Source organism: Pyxicephalus adspersus, chromosome 4 (genome assembly GCF_032062135.1).
Source record: "Pyxicephalus adspersus chromosome 4, UCB_Pads_2.0, whole genome shotgun sequence".
NCBI classification, from domain to species: Eukaryota; Metazoa; Chordata; class Amphibia; order Anura; family Pyxicephalidae; genus Pyxicephalus; species Pyxicephalus adspersus.
In genome coordinates, this window is record NC_092861.1 from 22,247,891 (window position 1) to 22,270,111 (window position 22,221).

General features: G+C 39.1%; 2 protein-coding genes across 4 annotated transcripts in view; both read left to right on the forward strand.

The window, feature by feature from the left end:
- Positions 1-22,221, forward strand: part of ITGB1BP1 (integrin subunit beta 1 binding protein 1) — a 488,766-nt gene that overhangs the window by 204,929 nt on the left and 261,616 nt on the right. The window lies entirely within an intron of this gene.
- Positions 1-22,221, forward strand: part of MBOAT2 (membrane bound glycerophospholipid O-acyltransferase 2) — a 126,184-nt gene that overhangs the window by 10,432 nt on the left and 93,531 nt on the right. The gene's annotated exons all lie outside the window — the stretch shown is intronic.

Sequence of the window (22,221 nt, forward strand, 5' to 3'; positions counted from 1 at the left end):
ATGTTTTTATGGTGACTTATGAATGTGCAAAGCGAAAAAGGAAATGTTAAGCAGTCATAGGACGTTGTTGAGTGCACTTAGCAAAAAGTAACAAATGTCTATAATCACTTAAAGAATGGAAGTGTGGTATCCCTGAAAACATTGCAGCATATTCAGTGAAATACATTTGGTATACTCTACAAAAGATGCGGTACTCTGCAGAATAAGAACTGATTTTGCTATCCAGTCTTAATATAGTGCCGACATATTACGCAGCGCTTCACAAAATCCATAGTCATGCCACTAACTGTCCCTCAAAGGGGCTCACAATCTAATGCCACTACTATAGTTTTTTTTTTATAACATAGTCTAAGGCCATTTTGGGGGGAAGCCAATTAACCTAACTGCATGTTTTTGGAATGTGGGAGGGAACCGGAGTACCACGGGGAAAACCCACGCAATTACAGTGTAAACCTGCAAATTCCATGCAGATAGCACCCAGCTTGAGATTTAAACCTGGCACTTATTGCTGCAAAGGTGTTGCTAGAGTGCTAACATCTAAGCCATTTTATGAACTGATACTGAGCATTATACCCACAATGAGGGATATAAGTAGTGTTACTGAAATCTGCCCATGCAGAATATGAACATACACACAAAATACACGACAAGAGACATGTTACTGCATAGTATTGATACATGCAAAATCAAAACAGATACACCCACCATACAGAACAAAAGTAATCTGTGCGATTGACAAAGAATTGTGGTACATGCACATGTAAACTTTGCTGGGTAAAGGGCTGAGTCATGTCTCTGGCAATAAGGAATCAAAGAGAATTTAAACATCATGCATGGTGACAGGGTGAGATGACTGCTACATGCATATGTTAAAGTTTTTTCAACTATACAAAAACTAATGAGTTATTATCCAATGTCCCACACCTTAAGCCTGACAGCTGATGGGCTCATATGGGGGTTGCCCTGGCATGGCTATCTACACAGTTTCAGACCGCATGCCTAAAGGAAGCCTAGTCATACATCTTCTCCAGAGACAAGACTCCGAGAAAATGTGTATGGGTACAAACCTTTACTGAAATAATAGTTGTATTGTGAGGAATACAACAAAAAGTTACACTATTGTCATTCAGTTTTTCATGGACTACATAGCTTTAGTGTGTTCATTTTGCTTAGTTTCAGTTATAATGTGCAAACATAATCGAATATTGAGCTCCTGGTCCTGAAAGACGGGAATCAGCCAGGATGGGTCTCCTTTGGTACACTAGCTGAAGGTTTTACATGGAATCTCTTCCATGATATGTTACTTGTCTGCCCCTTGCTGGTCTCAGTAGAAGAAAAGAACAGAAACAAATTCATTTAAATGTACTGGAAAAGGAAATTGTATGGTGCCTGAAGGGAATTGTTTACCTGGCAGATCCGTGGAAAGAGTTCCCTTTATAATTTCACAGCAACCTGGCAGATTTCATCACCATTGAGACAAGGTTGTGCTTCATAAATTTCTCTCCCAGTAGGCAGGAAAAATTCATTGGGATGAGAACAGTATGACGCATTGAAATGTCTCTTTGCCAGCTATAATGTTCTTTTATATCATTGTAAATGTCAGGCATTTTGATTTTTAGATAAGCTTTTTTTGCATAAACTTCTGTATGAAACATTTTTCAGGAAAGTAACTGAAGGTAGACCTAAAATTGTAAACCTTCTCCTATAAAGCCTTGAAGTGGACCTTTCGGTAACTACAGCCCTGCCTGCATGAGTAAATACCTGAAGTTCCATCATGTGCAGCAAAAGTATATTTAAGAAGTTTCATTTTATATTGATAAAAATGAGTCCTTAAGCTCCAATCTAGTGATATTGCCTAGGCAGGACCAATCAGTGTGCTACAGACAGGAGAAAACATTCTTTCAGCCCTCTACCCCCTAAATTTTTATACTACATTACTGTGTTTAGCAAGTTACAAGGTGAAGGTTTGCAGCATGGAACATCAATCAAAAGCTTTAAAGGAACTAGTTATATCTGAGCCAGTATCTCAGTCCAAAAATTGATACTGCCTGATCAAAAATGGTGCTAGCTTTCCTGTGCGAAAATCTTATGAAAGCATTTTTAGGGGAGTACTGGTACATATGTAACTAAATCTATCCATACTTTACTTGAGTTTTGCACACTGTGATTAAATGTGAATCACTGATCTTTATTCTTCAGGATAGTAACATGTAGGAGGTAACTAGTGGTACTACAGAGTTCCACTAGAATCAACTGTAAAGTCTTTTTAATTTAATGTACTTGTAACTAGAGCTGTAGATGGAATCCAAAATGCTTGAAATGTGACTTTAAGATGGCAAAGTAAAGCAGAGAACTCTGGATGACCTGGGCCTAGGTAGTCCTACATTTCTTTAAAAAGTGGAAAATGCACCGGATCAGGTCTCAATGAAGATTATGTTTAATTTATTATCTTGAAAGTTGTATTGCTAACAACATTTGCAGTGCTCAACCCAGAACTATTGATAAACTGGGTGGGAAGAAATTGTAGGCGGGTGGAAGCCCCTGAATTGTGACCCAACTCATCAGTCCCCAGACAAAAACAGCCAGGTGGTTGCTGTTAAGTGTCGGATGGTGCGCCCAGCTAAATGGGCTTGGGGAGAACACTGATTTGGGTCTCCACAGGCTCTTTCTCCAGCGTGTCAGCACCATAGATAGTGGAAAATCCTTGACACCAGGGAAATGTGGCCTTAGGTCCCTGAATCACTCAGACTGAGATTTTAAAGTTAAAAATTAGACAGTTGGAGACTGTTCTGAGATGTCCAATACATGGCTTCTGGGATTTGTTTGCAATAAAACACATTGAAAAAGACAGGATAATAGTTGTAAAATGTTATTTTTGCAGGGTGATCCTAAAGAGAAACTAAACAGTAGAAGCTGTGCTTAAAACAAGGCAAACAGTAGGCAAAGTACTAGTCACCAAAATTGCCAATATTGTGGTCTCTATGTAGCTAACTTGAATCCATTACTGACTTACAAATCCTTGTTCTCACTATGTCCATAAAAAGAAAGTTCTATTGGATACTGCTTGGGTACAACATTTCTGTGTGTTCCAAATAATATAGCACATTTTTAATGTTTGTGTTCACGTCTAATTTAATCCCACTTTATTAAGCCCTTACATGGATTGCACCATTGACCAGCTAGGTTACGGATGAGTTTGGTGCCCATTAGGACCCATTCACACCACTGCCTTCTGGTTACAATACAGTGTCATTCATTTTAAAATTTGCTTTTCCACACAAGACACCTTTTTTGCAGCATGTTGTGGTGTTCTTGTTTTTGCTGTTAAGTGTATTTTATTGGATGGGCAACTTAAAGTTGCTGAATTTTTAAAATCTTGTATAACAGTTTTGTCAATGAAATCGAAAGCTAATTGTATATATTAAACCATAAAATCAGTGCTTATCTAACTCAGGGTTGAACCACATCTAACAAAAATGATTGTTCCATAAACAATGATTCACTATAGAAAAAACAAACAATGATACATTTGTAAAATGTGCATGCAATAGTGCCAGATAATACTGAAATGATGTTTCTGGGTTCTGTAAGCACACACATGCATTATGTATGAGCGATTGGACCTATGGCAAAAGATTGTTAGTCTGATGAAAGAAATATTACTTAAAGATCGATATTTCACCAGCTTCAAGAATTATTTATTAAAATGGAACAAGTTATCTTACAAAAAATATTATGTGCCTAGAACTCACACTTTTATTTACATCACTGTCTTATGTCTGGAGGTATGTCTGCTGCAATCTAAACACTTACTGTACCTTGCTGATTCCCAGCAGACATTTGGGATGTATAAAGAATTAGAGCAAGCATTAAAGTCAAACTATAAAAAAATCTGGAATAAAGCACTGCAAAAATGTTTACTTTTTTTATCACTTTGCACTTTTTAATGAAACCCTACAATAATGAACAACAAATACAAAAGTTAAATAAATAACAATAATTAAGCAAATGTTTCTCAACCAGGATTCCTCCAGGGGTTGCTCCTTGAACAATGTTTGTCCCTCTGAGGTCAGTTTAACTGACACTAATGATCTTTTTGGCTAATTGTAGGAGTGACATTCTTACCAATGGCCAGCAATGTAAGAGGTATTCTTCCTATTGATCACCACACTAATGTACTGTGAGCTGTGCATATAGTAATTATAGAAGGAGTTCCCTGAAGACCTAAAAGATTTCACAAGGGCTCATCCATGTTAAAAAGGCAGAACACAGATATTGCCTCTCGATGTAAAATAACCGATTGAACTGGGGGTGAGAATCCTAAATCATTCCTATCAGTATGTGAGAAATAGTTAAAGATAATCACCATCTGATCTTGGCAGACAGCATGCCACCTTATCGTTACCTTTGGCTTAAATGGCAACCTCATGCGGCTGGCCCTGCCATATGGCTCTGGCCCCAGGACTTTACAGGTGTTATTAAATATGAGGTAATATTACAGTTCAGGGAATCCCCAGCAACCTTTGGAGGAATCCTGGTTGAGAATGGCTGTCTTAATATCACTAGAATGAATATGTCATGATGTATGGTTTGTTTCATGTGAGAATTATCATGGATCATTGTTTTAAGGCATCGTTGGGTGCTTTTTTTTTATAAACAAACTTTTATCTAACTGTATGTCAGTAATTTGTTTGATTTAAACGAAAGTTATTTAGCCTGTATACTTAGTTTATGAGAGATAGTACATCGGTATTAAATAGATATTACATCAGTATGAGAGAGATGGTACATCAGTCTTTACATATTCCTACTTGTTTTTACTGGGTTTACTTTTTTCTGAACTTCTGCAGCCATTTGGCATTTAGAAAGTTATTAGTCAGTGAGCTGGAGATTCCAGGGCCCCACCAGTCAGCCCTTGGGATTTACTAAGGGCACAAAGGTAAACAGTAAGCAGTTTGTGAAAAGATGACAATATTGTACACTTCACTGCATAAAAATAGTTTTGGACATTTTCCCACATGCCTTAACCACTAGTCACTAGGTCCTAATTAATTAATGAGTTACTTGCTCTTGCTCTAGTAATGTCACTAATTCCTTGGCTAGACTTTATTCTCATGAATGGGTGCCAAGAGTCTACTTAAGTTACAGGTACACTTTACAAAGTTTGTCACGCTGTGCAAGATTGTTAAAGGCACAGGGTGCACCAATTACTTTATTAGGTAATGCTATTATTAATCTAGTGGTTGGCTGATGATTAGCTTCTGCCCAATCTGAAGCTGATATGTGCTTTGGAATGGAAGCAGCGACAACCTGGTCAGCTTAGCTTGGCAGACTTTGCATATGTCATGCTTGGCTGGTTAGTCTAGCACAAGCTGTGTAACGAGCTGAATGAATTTCATACTGGCTCTGAAACCTAAATAATAAAAAAAGAGATTCCCAAATTACCACCTCACTATATGCTTGGGGTTAATTATTATTAATAAAGAATATTTATATAGTGCCCACATATTAAGCAGCGCTGTACATTAAATCGGGGTTGCAGATGACAGACAGATACAGCCAGTGACACAGGAGGCACAGAGGACAAAAGGCTTACAATCTAAGAGGGGTTGTTCTTTTCTTTAAAGGGCCAGGGATCATTCCTACTAGTGCATTGCTACAATGCAATTTATTGTTAGTGTCACCCCAGTTAAACACCCCAATGACACCCCAGTTTGATGTGGTTGTATTAAGCAGCCCATTTGAATTTGGTCAAGTGTCACACCAACACAACATGCTGTGTTTTTCACAAGGCAGCACTTAGCTGTTGTGGGAAAGAGCCCTAAAGTGAAGCTAAGAGAAAATAAAAAATTATATATGTGATACAATCTGTCAGTAGAAATTAACACAGTAGTTTTCATTTTCAGGAGTCCCCTTTCTGTAACATTTTTTTATGTTTTATTATCTGTTGATCATTCAAGTTGCTATAAAATGTTTCTACTTCCTGTAATTCCTGTGCACAGAGTATCTTAGATAAACATTTTAAATGGACTTTAAGTAATGAACAAAGTAAAGACCAATTCCATCATTTTTGTAAGGAACTCCAGCATCGTATATACCGTGATGGCCTGTACTGACGTTTAAAATGTCTGGTCAAGAGAAGAGATATTTTTGAAGTTTAAAATAGTTATTCATCAATGTGTTGTATTTATGAAATTTAAAATGATGTATAGGTTCCATTATAATTTGGAAAAAAGAATTCTATGAAACGTTTTTGGGAACGGTGCCTTCTTCTTTTACCTGTTCTGGATGTTACTTGTATTTTTAGATCTATCATAAATTCACAATTCATCATAAAACATACTGAACTAGCAGGCTGACACGAACCAAGCCATTAAGTGCTCACCTATTAGAACAAGCATACTTTTTTACTTGATCTTTTGGAACAGTAGAAAGTAGTAGTAGGTGAAAGTGTGAGACCTAAAATTGTTAATTCAGTGAGCTCTGTGCAAAATTAATGGCTGAAACTCTATACTTTACTTTGATTACTATCACAGGAGCTGAAAGATCTTCAGGTGAACTGTGAATTGAACTATAGAGTTGTAATTCTACTGTATACTACTGAATGTTTTTAGGACTTTTAGTTCCACTTCAGTTTATGTATGTTGGCTTTTTTTTAAAGGGTTGGTCTACCCAAAGCTAGTATTGGAGTTTTTGGTGGATGCTATTGAGTTATGTGGTTGCTTGGTCTGTACACCTGCTGTGTTCCCTATCAGGAGCTCAAACTCTCTTTTCAAATTAAATTTAGGAATGTATTCTCCATTCATCCCCATGTCTCACAGGCTTCCCATGGAGACCACAAGTAGCTGTTAACGTGAAACTTTCATTTACAAAAAAGACACTTTCCTTTACTTCTGTGGAGCCCATGATCTCTCCAAAACGGGCTTCCACTCGGTCCTACACCGTCCTACATTCTTTTTTCAATCCCTTTGCACAGGAACCATTGAATGCCACCATCATCTTCTTTCTACATCCAGCTGCTGCCTATGCCACCCGATCTTGCACTGCGCAGGAACGAGATTAGGTGACTTTTCTGCCTACAAATAAAAAAAAAGTGCCAATCTCACTGCGCATGCATGCTTTTTTTACTTTGCAGAGAAAAGATTGCCCATGTGCAGCCTGAAGCCTCCTAGGATATGTGACATAGGTATCCCAGGGGCTTCCCATTTATTAAGTCTTTAGAATAAAAGAAAAACACATTTTTTACTTTATATAAAAGTGTTATCTAAGTAAAAAATGTAAAATGTAGTGGCAAGTCCACTTTAAACACTTATTGATCTATTGTTGTCATCAAACACACCCTTAAAAGTGGCATGCAGTTATTATCTTAGTGCATGTATGTGGACAGGACATGTTGCAAGAGGCTGTAAGAGATCAAGGATTAAAACAGATAAAAACAAGTATTTTTCATCTCTTTTTATCCCTTGATATCTTACAGCCTCCCCTTATAATTGAATTTTATTATTTAATAAACCTGCAGACTGCGGTGTTAGGTAAGAATTATACACATGCACAAATACATGAAGGGATTACCAGTAAAATACAGAATGTTGTTTGTGCGTGTCACTTTTGACAAGTCTTCTTTGATCATTTGGTAAATGGAACTGAATCCAAGGGAGAAATTAGACAGGCACATTTAGCATTTAAAGTGTAACATTAGCAGTTGTATTTGTTGTAGTTTAATGTGCTAGCATTCTGTCAGGTGAGCATGCTGAAAGCTCCCATGGCTTCTTTTAGCAGAGAATTTTGTATCCTGGTGAAATTTAGTTATATGCATTTTATACCAATGTTTTTGTTCATTTATGCGTTGGAGGTTAACATAGCTTACTTCTATGCTATGTTATAAAAAATTTGCAGACACCGTTCTGAAACTAATCAGACCTCATTTTTGGAAACAGAAGAACCATTCACACATTAGGCCGGATTTGCTTGGTATAGTGTATGCGCGTACAATCACACATCAATACCTTAAGGATAAGGAAAATTTATACTTATGAAGTTTTTATCTCCATCATGATATGCTTTATTGTTTATGTACAAATTACAAAGAACAAATGTATTGTTTACAAGCTCTTCTACAAGAGCTCTTCTATAGCAGTGGTCAACCTTTTGTACGTCACGGACCACTAAATTTATGGACTGCGGATCGCACATCCGCCGGGAGCCGTGTGTCACTCAAAGAGGAAGAGAGTTCCCTTAGAGTGATATCATGATGCCACAACCTGCCCACTCTCCTCTTTACACAATGGGTGGGTTGTGTCCAGAGACACACCGCCCACTGCCGTCACTCTCCTGACCCCACTGGTGGGTGCACTTGCCGAAGACCACCAACATTTTCTCGCGGACCACAGCTTGGGGGCCGCTGTTCTTTAGAATACATGCTTCACATCTAAACTTATAACAACAAAGCAGTGATGTTTTCAAATTAAGAAAATAATCTGTTTTGAGCCTATTTATGCACTGCTAATAATTTTACTGTCATGTAAAAAAAAGTATACACATATGGATTTTTTTGGGAAAGACAACCTTTAGATTTTTAGTTTAATATTGCCTAATGATAAAGGTGATATAGATAGATACAGTACCAAGTATATATATATATAGTATAAATAATGTGGCACCATATAGTTGGGGTTTTCTAAATATATTAATTATACGCCATAGCATTGAATAAAATTTCACAGTTTATTTCACACATAGCACAATTCAAACATATACATAAATATAGACATATAAAACAGGTTTAAAAGAATAGCATTTTATAGGCAGGTAAATATACAATTTCATATCATTATATAGATTGTTGTTACATAGGATATTGTAGTTTCATATGGTAACTCCTTGCACAGAGTGTTCTCTGCTTCCTCAGATCCAGAAACTATCATTCAATCCCCAAATTGCTATATCAGAGAATATCATACTTCAAGTCAAAATAGTTATCCTATAATAAAGTACATTAGATTATCTATTAGCCATATAGAAAGCGTTTTTTCACACAAGCAAACATGTAGCACTTAGTATATATCATCATATAAGAAAAAGATTCTGCCTTTGAAAGCTGCAAAAGTACTCCCATACGAATATGGTGGAATTTCTGTAATATGGTAGCCATACCGCATCCTAAGATGCCATAAAAAGATGTTACAATAGGGCTTCAGTTCTTCTTACAGATAATTAGTAATAATAGTAATAGTATAATTTGCCTTTTAATATTCAACAAAAATATGAACAGATCCTATGATATACTATGGTTGACGTAAGTTTACTCTTGGCCTCAGAAACAGGTATTACTCCTCCATCTGAAAGGACTTCTTGGTGGAGTTTTGAATACTTCCCAACAACACACTGATATATAAACCATAGCTCACCAAGGCTGGAGAAAAAGCACTTTCATCAGTGAAACTGGGTTATCCAGCAAACCTGGAATGGATCTGGTCCAGGATTCAAAACATTTGCTAGCAAGTAGCAAATTACTTTTAAAAAATCCATTCCAGGTTTGCTGGATCACCCAGCTTCACCAATGAAAGTGAAAGTGTTGACCATTCTTCTACACAAAATCCTTTCAGTTACGAGATGTTGGTGTTTCTATATATAAACTGCCTGTTTTAAACGCTCCTTTCCTTCAAAAAATGCCAATGGAATTCAAATCAGGGCTTTACAAAGGCCAGTTTGAAACCTTCAATTTCTCCATTCTAAGCCATTACATGGTGGATTTCCTCGTGTTCTTTGGATCTTTATTAAACCAAACAATTGTTTCCTTTTTCAACTTGCAGACAGATGGGCACACATTTATATCAAGCGTTAATACAATGCAGAATTTAGAACTGACACCACTATGTTTCACAATTGGTGTGAGCTTTTTTTTTTCTTAAATGTTATCTACATCTTGCACCCAACATGTCTATGGTGGTCAAACAACTTTATCTTTAATTTGTCAGTCCATAGCACTTTGCTCCAGAAGGCATTGTCTTTGACTGTATGTTGGAAGGCAAACTGCAGTCTTGCTGTAATGTAATTAAATTGGTGCAATATTTTTCTCATTATATAAGTATACACATTGACTCCAACTGTTGCAAAAGTTACCTGAGAATCTTCCAGAGTAATTATTGTTTTTTCGGAGGCTTTTATTTATCAAACATTCCGCTTTTTGGCTAAATTTGCTGGGTCCTCAACTCTTAATCATTTTAAAGGTTGTTTCAAATCTATGCCACTTGTAAATCATTTTTCTTAAATTAAACTAAACTCCAAGTTTCTATGTCTCAATTTAAAGAATATGGTAAAAAGTAGAACTGGTATAAATCTTTATTATATCATATGTGGAAGGGTATCATACTTTGAATCTGCAGACGCAAACTCATACGCCTGGAAATTTAAACAACAGTCAAAATGTGAAATTCCAAGTGCTGAGGTTTAAAATACATATCTCAATGACAAATACTCATAGATATGCTAAATTTTTAGATGTAAATAGCAGTAAATCTAATACTCATCATTGGTGAAAAATGGTGGATAGTCAATTATTGACATGGACCTGCAACAATCTTCACTAAGGAATGCTTGACAAATGTCAGATTCACTGTTTTATACATAAACTCCTGTGACTTTTTGAAATATCTTTTAGCTTGACTTGTAAATTTTCATTTCTTAGAAAGCCAGTCACATTTTTTTGGGTTTTTTTCAAACAAATGTGTGAGAAGTAGTGGATTATGGGGTGGAACTTGGGGGAATAGTAACTTTGGAATAGTAACTGGGGGAATAAAAGCAGCAGTATTTGAATGTTCACCATGTTTTCCAATCACGTACGTATGATTTATTTTGCTCTTGTTATCAATTTTAATAAATCACCCTCATTGTCTCCATAAACGTCTCAATCACTATAGGCCATAGAGTCAGCTTTTTATAGGTGATATTTGCATAATGGAAGCTAAAACTACCTACATTTGTGGGATACATTTTTATGGTTGTACACTTCATTATGGAAAAGAACATGAATGTGAGGTATAACCACTTGATATCACCTGGTTAAGCACCATTAGAGTTTTATTGCTGGTTCCTCCAGGTGATATTTGTTCCTGTTCAGTACCCTAGGATCACTGAATTCCCTGTTATGTTAATTTATTCTGGCAACCCAGGTTAAAAGTATGGTTCAGCCCAACTACAGGTCCTCTTTATTGGCCTGTAAGATAAAATCTTTCATTAATAATATAAGAACTTAACACTGATATAAAATCCCAGCCATGGCTGGTTCTCTTTACGTCATTGCAAATTACAGGTAAAGGAACACTTTTCCTCTCTTGACTTTAAGTCACTGACTCCATGAACATTAGCCCATTATGAGTACAGTATAACATGTTTGTTAAAAAAGCAACAAATACAGTACAGAGCATTTATATTGCACTATATTATATATTGCAATATATCATTTTCATTTTTGCATGAGATAAAGTTAAAATAAACATTATTCTATGAGTTTATTCATATATGTCTGTCCCTTAGGGGAATTCTTGTTTAGTCCCTGTTGCTGTGTGCCTGTGACAGATCATTAAGTCAGATCACTTTCCTGACAGTCTTGGTGTTTAGTATATTGTGTGTTATAGAGATTTCAATAGCTGATCTCATAGCTGAATAGAAATGATGACCTGAAGGCCTTGGTGATCCATCCAAATTCAGGGTGTGCCACTGTTCTCTGTGCCCTCCATAACAGTGCCAGTGGAATTCTCTGACCACTCCAGCAACCGGACTGCTAACATTTTCAAAACAATGCAAAATAGCTGTTACAAGATTACGTTAATAATTTGCTTTGTCTATTCAAACATTTAACATTTAAAAGACATTACAATTTTTAAAACAAATCAGTGAACCACATCCTTACTGCTGCCAACCAAGGGATTGCTTAAGTGTGGAATTCTCCTAATTTCCACTTCCAGGAATGACAGGTCTTCTGGTCATCAATAAATGAAAATCATATGACCAAAAACTGGACACAACAACCACGTTAGAGTCTATTCGGGCCCCATCAATCAGCACTCAATTTTGAATACCAACTTCTATGTATATGACTCTATTCCACTCTAACCACCATTTTTTCCCTGACTTTCCCCCATTCCTTCTCGCTTTTCCACATGCCTTTCTATTCATTTCTTTTAATTGGATACTATGGCCAAGCAGGATTTATCCTTTGTTCTGCACCATCCTACTGTACAAGCCTAGCACCTTTATTGATAGTCTGGTTGGTGTAGGCTGCTGCTAAACTTGTATATGCTTCTGTTGTGCCTCCTCTATATGTACTGTATTGGATTGCATTATAACCCCATAACCCAAATAAACTCTATTTTAAAGAAAACTCAACACAAATGTGAAAACACCATTTCACCAAGTTACACCATTTTTACATATAACTAGCTTAAGCACCTGAACATCCCACTTTAGAATATAGGAAAATGAATAAACATGCTCAGCTTGATGTCTGCTTTCATGGCTTGATATAAAGTATCTTATCATATGCAACATTAGAAGTTCTATGGCACTTGATATTAGAATTTAAAAATAGGATCATAAGAAGTTTGTTAATTGCCTTGCACTTAGTCTTAAAATCTGCAATAACACATATGCATGCAACTAAAGTTAATTAAAAATAACATTTACTTAACTATTAACACATGACTGTACTGCAGTTTAGATGGTTATTGGGGCTTTTCTCTCATGATAAAGCCCCTACTCCAGAATATTTTTGAGCCTTAGTATACATATTAAAAAAGTATCTCAGCAGTATTGTCAATTCCACGAGCTAGCTGGTAATTCTATTTTGCTGCTGTTGGCAAGGCTGTTGCCCAAATTGCAGCTTGATTTTGAAAACTTTATATATGATATATTTGGCCTCTATTGCCTGAATCTTCTGAGTGAACTGTCCCATAATGGATTTTTCACTCTTCTAATGATTATGAGAAACTTCCCGGCAAGTAAAAAGAAGCCTTTAATCCCACCTGCTGTATGAATAAAAGACTTCAGTTCCCTGATAATAAAAATACAATTTTCTGGTTCTGAAAAAAATTAATACCACTGTATCACTACAACTTCAATACTACTATAAATTCCCTGTACTTTTTTCTGTGGCTTCCCTTTCATTCCAGAGCCAACAATCGTAGTGGGCAAATTTATAGTCAAACTCCATAATATGAACCTGCACACCCAGCTAATCCCAAAGGAAGCAAGGTTGAAATGGCAGTAATTTGTTGTTGCTTTGTTCAGCTGTCTATGCTTGTCGGGAAAGTTTGTTAGAACATGATTTTCTGCATTGCTGTCAACGTGATATGATGTTTGCAATATTGACCTTCTGTGATACGGAGTTTGTTTGCTATAGCCGCTGTAGTCTCACGTGACATTTCCATACAGTAATACTGATAATTCAAGATTGTGAAAAAGCAGATGAAAAAAAGGCTTTTCATGAAATGAAAAAAGTAGAATGGAGAAAAAGAAAAAAACTAGAGCTGTCAGTTATAGGCACTGACATTCAGTTATAGGCACTGACAGTTATAGGCACTGACCATAGTCTGGTCAGCAGAATTACTTATATTGGCCTTTAGGATCTGTATTGATGGCACCATTTCAACCTCTCCAAGTCACATACCTCCAACTGCATTCTTCAAAATGTATGATACATTAAAATCTGATGGGGATGTTAGGACCTCTTTAATTTCAATAATTTGTTATTAATACTTTTCAAATAAAGTATTCAAACATTTTACATATTTAAACATACCAAAAGGAGACTAATCAATTTTATAACATGGTTCGACAAGTGAAACAATAAAGGAGGATCTTCTGTCATCCAAGTTACAACTTTAACATGTATATAAATGAGACCGTGAGCCAAAAACATAACTACTGATTGCAGAATTTAAAGAATACAGTACAGCACCCTGGCAATTTAGCCTAAACAACCAGGATGAGCAAGTTGATAACTAAAACTAACATAAACCAGATGACATAAGAAAGTCCGAACAGGGGAAGAGGGGGGATCAGCTTGGGGGTACAGTAAAAAAAACTTAAATGTCTGTGGAGCCGTGACATTTCTCCATGGGTATGTGCACCATTGTAGATTGGGGATGTAGGACCTCTTACAGTGATAGAAGCAGAAGAGGTGACCTGGAAAGTGGGTTTCAGAATAACAGATAAATGTGTAATTGTTTGGATTTTTTTATGATTTACTGCCATGTGTGCTAGAATGTCTTCTTTATCTGGACTTTTCTGACTTTTAATCAAGGTTCATCCCTTTCTCCATTGTATAATAGCCATTCATGCTTCTTTGCTTTGAGAGACCATTTAGAATGCCCACCTTCCACTCATACTTACCTTTGCACCACTCCCCATCTCCTACTTCACAGCTGACACCAAATATTTAGTACATTCAGGCATGGTGAAGCAAGGTGGTAAGAGTTTGGGGGTAGTTTTTTAGGTTAAGGTTGGAAATGTAGAAGTCTTATTAAAGCAAGAAGTGTTGTCAATGTGAATAAGTCTGTTTTTTCCCAAGTAAATGTGGCATCTGTAGCTGGGGGTGGGCTTTGAAGAGCCTCAAAATTTTGGCACATGCAACACTAATTAGCAGAATGCATAACTCTTCAACATGTGTAATGTAATATGAAGGGTCTGGTTTTGGTTCCTAAATGGGTAGTAGCACGGGCACCCACCAAATTAGAATATGACATGGCTTGTATTGAACCCTGATGTTGTGCTTTGATCTGAACTTATACCGTTTACACCCGATCCATGCAATATGAACTACATATACTACATATACTGATAGATATGAACTACATACACTACATATACTGATAGATATGAACTACATACACTATATATACTAATAGATATGAACTACATATACTGGGCTGGTTTTATCTGTCAAATTGTAAATATTTCCGTACAGCTGGTTTTAGGATTTACACAGCTCTGACATACAGCACTGGTTGATAGGGGCAACTGATTTTTCTCTTCTTCCATTTAGTAACACTTACAGGTGCTGTTCCTCTCACAACCTGTGAGTGGATAGTAAAGGAGAAGCAGCAAGCTGAGTTCTTCTTTTAAAAATCAAGCAAAAAAGAAAAGTTAAATTCATGGTCGGTCATGTGATATGAGATGGGTGTCCACTTTTTCTTTCTTTCTTTGGGTGTTATAATTACAGTCCAGGTGATGTGGATATACCGGCTTCAGATATCTGCATAGTGTTATCACGTCCAAAAGACAGAACTGGTTGACGTAGGTACAAACTGCAGCAAAGAGAGACACAACTGGCATACTAATTTGAATGAAGACATGTAACAAAAGTTTTTTGTTCTTTAAAGAAGTTGTGAATGTAAGTGTTTGTGTATGCCAGAGATAAGCTTAAATGATTCATTAATAATTACAGAGCTGCATTTATTTGTGTCAGGCATTTTCAACTTTATATATGATGCCAACCAGCAAGACCCCATTGTCACCCAGGGTGGTGCCAGCACTGCTTCGGAGTGCCAACTGTGAATCAGCATTCGTAATGTGTTAAAGCTGGGCTAACTAATGTCCGCTGTTCATTAAAGGGCATATAGTACAGATAAAAGGTGTCACACAAGGTCATATGAACCTGAAATGTTCACGTGACACACGAAATCACAAACTGAAATATTTGATTTAAATGGATCTGCTTCTTTACAACTAGATGTTTGGGAAAGGATGACTGAGAGTATCTGGTAAGATAAGTGAAAATAATGGAAGATGCCATCTACATGGCACTGCTGGGCCTGGATTGGAGTTTTTATTTATTACACTCTAGGGGCAAATTAAATAATTGTAAGCTGAATTACTTCTGAACTTCAACTCCACTTTATTACATTGAAAAGAAGCCACTGACCTGTCTCGCTGAGCTAATTATTGCTAATTTATTAGGAGTATAAACAAGAGTGTCTTCTAACTGCATGTAATAGGTTGGTATGCGTGGGAAGACAAGCTTAGTAACCATATCTGCTATAAAAAGCAATAAATATAGAATTACATCTCATTTGCTTTTTTTAAGAATAAAAACTAAAATATGACATATTCAAGTTAATATGATTTTTTTGCTGTGTATATTGATGGTAAAAAGGTGGTTTTATTGGCAGTTCTAACTGTTTTGTATTTTTTTTGTTTTGTCACAAAGAGCAAAGAAAATATATAAACCACAGGAGCCCATAGCATTTAATCCAAATGCATTTGTAACAATAAAAGATGATAATAAACATTGCCACAATATTATTTATTCCCAGTGGTTGACCTTCAAAAACTTCTGACCTTAACTACTTTATGACCTTTATTTCTGTACACGTACAGTATACCCAATATAAAACCATAATATGTTAATACTATTTTGGGTTGTTTTTTTAATATTTTTTTAGTCTGAAGCATTTTTTAAAAATATTACCTAATAATCGTGCCTTTTGGCAATTTGTGTTATGCATTGACATTGATCTCCCAGTTGTGCTCATGTGTTGTTATTTTATCACACTTGTAAAGTGCCCTTTTTGATGTGTCACAATCATTAAACTTACCCTGAGAAATTACATGCCATCGCTGAAGTCTGTGTTTAGTCAGGAAGTGGCTGCAGAGAGTTGGAAGATCATGACTAGGGTAGTTTGGATCTCCTACCCCCACCCCCAAATAAAAAACCCCAACAAAAGCTTTCCCAGCCAAAACCTTTCCCGCATTTCAACTTTTTTCTTTTGAACTTTTCCCGCACTTTCCCCTACTATTGCCTACCGGCCTCTAGTCCTCCCTCCAAAAACACATTGACACCTTCCTTGGATTTAAATTGGCTGGCAAGCAGCCGATTTATTAACAAAACAACTTAAATAACAATAAAAAACCATTAATTACAACAATATTTAAATAATATATAAATATTACCTCCATTAACATAACTTTACATATATTGGAACATATAACATTAATATACTCTTTATATATACTTTACAATCCTTACTAATATAAAACTTTTCCCCACCCAATCAAACTGTAAACACAATCCCATTTTCTCACTGTGCCCAATTGCACTATAACCAAAAACCAACTCCAGTTTACTCCACCAGGCTGCAGGTCTAGGAAAAGGTAAAGTCAGCTCCAACCAAAATTGTACCAATGGGTTGCCCTACCAGTGGGTTGCTCTTCCCAAATACCAATAGGACTCTTACCCTCCACACGAGAAGAACTCTCTGTACTCCATCCTGCAATCCCAGGAACCACATATCAATTCCTACCGCATTTAGATGCACCCCATCCTGACGTCAGAATTTGCTGGCGTCCTCCTCGAACTCTCAATGGCGAACCACCACCCCTCCATTCTGGGCCACAAACCTGCCCACCTCCTTATTAACTTTAATCCTCGCCTTATTCACTCTGACCACTGAGCACGCCCCCCGCCATGCGGTCCTGGCCACCATATCTGACCATACAATAACTAGCCCTAGGAACTCAACCTGTAACCTGAGACAATTAAGCTTAATATCCCTAATTAGCTCCAGCATGGACCTCCAGCCCAAATCATTACCCCCGGCATTTATACCTACCACATCCGACGGGCGGTCCCACAACGCGAATCTCCTCTCTACTCCCCAACATCCCTGGAATTCCCAGCCATCGCACCGTAGCCACTTCTCTGGAGAACCCCAGCTGCCGTCCTTCTGGCCGAACTTCCGCCCGCTTGGCGCCTCACCAGACAAAGGAATGTCACAATATCCAAACCAAACACGAACGTGCACCTATAATATAAAACAACCATTAAACAACCACCAACCTTACCCACCAGATTGGGGCCCCCTCCCCCCCCTGCATCCTCACAGCATGTGAGGCCGCACATATAACTGAAATTGCCTCGATTCCCAACGCCCAATCTGCCGAATTATCCTTTCCCCCAATCCCCATATAGCTGCTTCCGTGGCTGCCCCAATCCGAAAGAAGATGAGTAAACCCCAGGGTCTGACCCTATGAACCCCAAACATTTCCTAAAAACCGCTATAAATTGAAAACGGGACAAGCAGGCCCCGTCCTCATAACCTCACGTGCACACCCTTCCCAGAACAGTCAACAAACCCCTTAACAGCTCCACCGGTCTTCTAAGATCGGCCGTCTGCCTCCCCTTCCTGTAACCTTTAACCGCCTGCTGTACCACAAATGTTTTTGTAAAATCCTGCCCCCCTTTTAACTTACAATAAAAGGCCATCCCAGCTAATTTCTTATTAATGGATGCAACCGACACCCCTTTAGTAAAATCATGAGCCAACCAAAACAACAGCAAATGTACCGGCTCCACCCCTGTCCTCCAACCCCCCAACTGCGCCCACTTCGACCAAACTGCAGCATAAGCCCCCCAAGTCCGCTCACTCACCGACCTCTGAATCATATTACTAATCAATCCAGTGCAAGCCTCCACAACACCTCCGGACAAGGATCCCCGTGCTGCTCTGCTTCCGGCGCCAACATGCAAAACCTGTCCCACTGGAAACGAGATAAGGCATCAGCTATGACATTGCTCACCCCAGGAATATGACTCGCATACAAATAAATATCATGCTGCAGACACTTCAGCACCAAACGCCGCAACAGCTGCACTGCTGGTGCTGACGAAACAGACAGGCTATTAATAGCCTGCACCACACCCAGGATATCGCAGTGAAACCTGACCTTCCTGTCCGCCAGTGCCTCTCCTCACAATTCCACGGACACTACAATAGGAAACAGTTCCAACACCACTAAGTTCTTAACCAACTCTGCCTGTACTCTTCTGCCGCCATACCCCCACATACCATCTACCCTGAAAATACGCTCCAGAACCCGTAGAACCTGCCTTATTGATAAACTGCCCCAGATCCATGGTCGACACTAGCCCTTCTAGCCACATAGCCTTACCATTGAAGGATTCCAGGAAAACCTTCCACACCTGCAAGTCAGCCCTCACGTCTTTTGTCAAGCGCACAAAATGTCCTGGCAGTCGAACCCCCACTGTGGCAGCCTTCAACCTTCTGCAAAACATTCCACCTATCCTAACCACTCTACATGCAAATTTAACTTACCCAACAAAGACTGCACCTCCCTCAACTTCATCTTCCTGCGCCCACAAGCGGACACCACCTCCTCCCGCAGCGCTACCAGTTTGTCCTGAGGCAACCTACTTTCCATAGCTTGAGAATCCAATTCTATCCCCAAAAAGGTAATGGTAGACCCTGGACCCTCTGTTTTGTCCTCCGCTAGCGGCACTCCAAATCTCTCAACCACATACGTTCACAACAAAACCTTGCAAACTGAGCTACCCGCCAGCCCAATCAACAAAAAGTCATCCAAATAGTGAATGATCGAATCCACAACTGCTACCGTTCTAACCACCCACTTCAAGAACATGCTAAACGTTTCAAATAATGAGCAGGAGATAGAACACACCCAGAACATTCATGGCTTGCAGGAACCCTCAATATACATCCAACAAAGCCCTTTTTTCTTTCTGGCCGGCGACGCGCCACCTTGTGGTCCATCGGCCCCCCCTCTGAAAAAAAATAAAGCTTGTACACTTCCCTGATGGTATCAAGGTAGCAAAACAAACTTGCTCACAGCCCAGGTTCCCATTCCCCCAGAACACTCCACCATTCAAAATACTGAGTGCTTGCAACCAACTAAAAAAGGTGCGCGGAATCAAACGGTATCTGCGCTGATGGCTCTCTTCCTTGCCCCCCTCCCCCAAGGGCCTATCTACGTTAAACCGCTCTAAAGGTAACAAGGAGAAAACGTCGACATATTCCTCCTTTAAAATGCGCTTGCGCACTTCTTCCTTCAGGTGAGCTCTCGGGTCCCTCGAAGCAGACCTCTCCTCTAACCACATCTCCCAAGCCGTCCGCCGCCCGCTCCGTGGCATCCAGTCCCACCTTACCTCCCCCCGTTACCCCCTACTCAACACACAGACCCTCCTTGCAACCCCTCCGCACCCCCATCCTGATTCCCACATACCAGCAGCAACTTGGCTGCGCTCCCTGGTAGCCACAGCCCCCCTCCTAGACATTCTTGGTCGGGTCTCTGCCGAACTCAGGGGACCTCAGGTGAGGCCTCCCCTCTCAAGGACTCACCTGCTGGGAAGAGAGGGCTGCGCTCCCTGGGAGCTGCAGCCCCCTCACTAGAGCTCCGCCAAGGAAGGGGATTCCTTCCTACCCTCTGCCCGGCCTGGACCAAGCGTTGCCCAGCCTTCATGGTAGGAGGATCCCTCTGGGGGCTCTCACTGTGGCGCTGAGCTCTAGTAAAGGGCTCTGGGCTCAGTCGCATCGGAGGCCTATGCCTCTGAGGCGGCAGCCACCCTAACCTAGCTACCTGGGGCCCACTAGCAGCCCCCCCAATTGCTTCTGCCATCCTCTCTTGCAACCAGGCCTCACCACGTGAGGCCGCTGCAGCGCTAAGCTGTGCAATCAAGGCGTCACAAGACTCCATGATGTGGATCTACCTCGAATTTTCCTTCCCAGAAAAAACTGTCCCGACAGACCCTCTTACTTAAACCCTTCTATTCTCCTCCCCTCTACTTCCGACCCATCCTCTAGCTAATGCCACCCCTTAACTTCTCTCCCTCACATTAACCCATACTGAACCTGCAAAAAGAGGGGGCGGCTGCCCAAACACCCAGTCATGCCGGACCTATGCTTAGTCCCTTGCTGCAGGCCTCCCTGTAGTACTGGGATATGTCACAAAAGGCAAAATCAAGTATTTCATTTTAAAACAATTGCATTGGTTTATGATACACAGGGCTTTATCTACGAAATGCCATACAGTTAGTGTTCAGGGTTCATATCTACCTAATGCTGAACTCAGTAAAATAATTAATTGGTCTTGCAATTGGTTCCCCTCCCCACTGCAAGAGTTGATTTGTTAAGGGTAGATCATTTAGGGGAAACACTTACCTTCTCCATCACCCCTGCAGCTGATACCCTCTTCTCTACTAGTCTGGTCAGCTGAAAAAGGTCAAGGTCTAACTGATGACTGCCTTGCATTGTATGGAATTGGGCCCCGTTCAGAATTGGGAGCACTGGACAGCATAGGTGAGAGCCTTCTAGAGCAGTAGTCGCCAAGATTTTTAGCCCTACGGACCACTAAATGCATAGACTCCACACCGCGTATGCGTGGGGAGCCGTGTTTCACTCAAAGGGGAAGAAACTTCCCCCAGAGTGACGTTATAATGCCAGAACCCGCCCACTCCCCCATCGCTGGCACTGGCCAGAGCCACAGATCACCAAAATTTTCTCACGGAACACCGGTTGGCGACCTCTGTTATAGAGACTCCTAATCTATCAACCCCTAGACAAAAAGTGGTTTTCCTCTTGCAGCGGGTGGGGGGGGGGGGGAAGCCCACTGCATGGGTAAACAATAGTTTTATTTGCTTTACCTATGTTAAGGTGATGTAGTGTGTATAGAGGACAGATATTTATACTCTTGATAGAAGGTCTGGGCTCCCATTTCAGTATATATCCTAATGAGTGGATTGATGTTAGTAACCGTTATTAATCCTTGTTGCAGCACCTTAAAAGCCTGATGTGTCATTATGATACGCCCCTCGTTATTTCACCCCACTATGTTTGTGATCATCAACAGAACAGAGAATGTTGAAGGTAATTTCCAAGACAAGAAGTTCCTCCCGATTGGTAAAAGAGGTACATAACCTACCACATTGTCCAACACGTTTTTCCAAAACAAACAATGCACACCTTATATGGGACTTTTAAGGCATTAAAGATGAACTTAACACTTAAAATCAAAGCAATACAAGTACTTTTTTTATTATTTATATTAAAGACATTTTAAAACAGATCACAATCTTGAATGTACAATTGGTTCTAATGGTTAATCATGCGTGATCTTTAGATAATACATTTCTCTACGTGTTTCGTGGAAATCAAGTCCGCTTCATCAGGAGATCCAGAGATCTTACATACAACAAAACCATTATAAACTTGATAATTACCATCAAATCAATTACATTTTTTAAAGAATAATAAACATTTTAATACTTTGATTTTAATTGGATTTTAATTTTTGCTTTGATTTTAATTGGAGTGTTAAGTTAATCTCTACTGCCTTAAAAGTCCTATTTATAGTGTGAATTGTTTGTTTTGGTAATTTTCAAGATCCTAATAGCAGAGATATTATCAATCA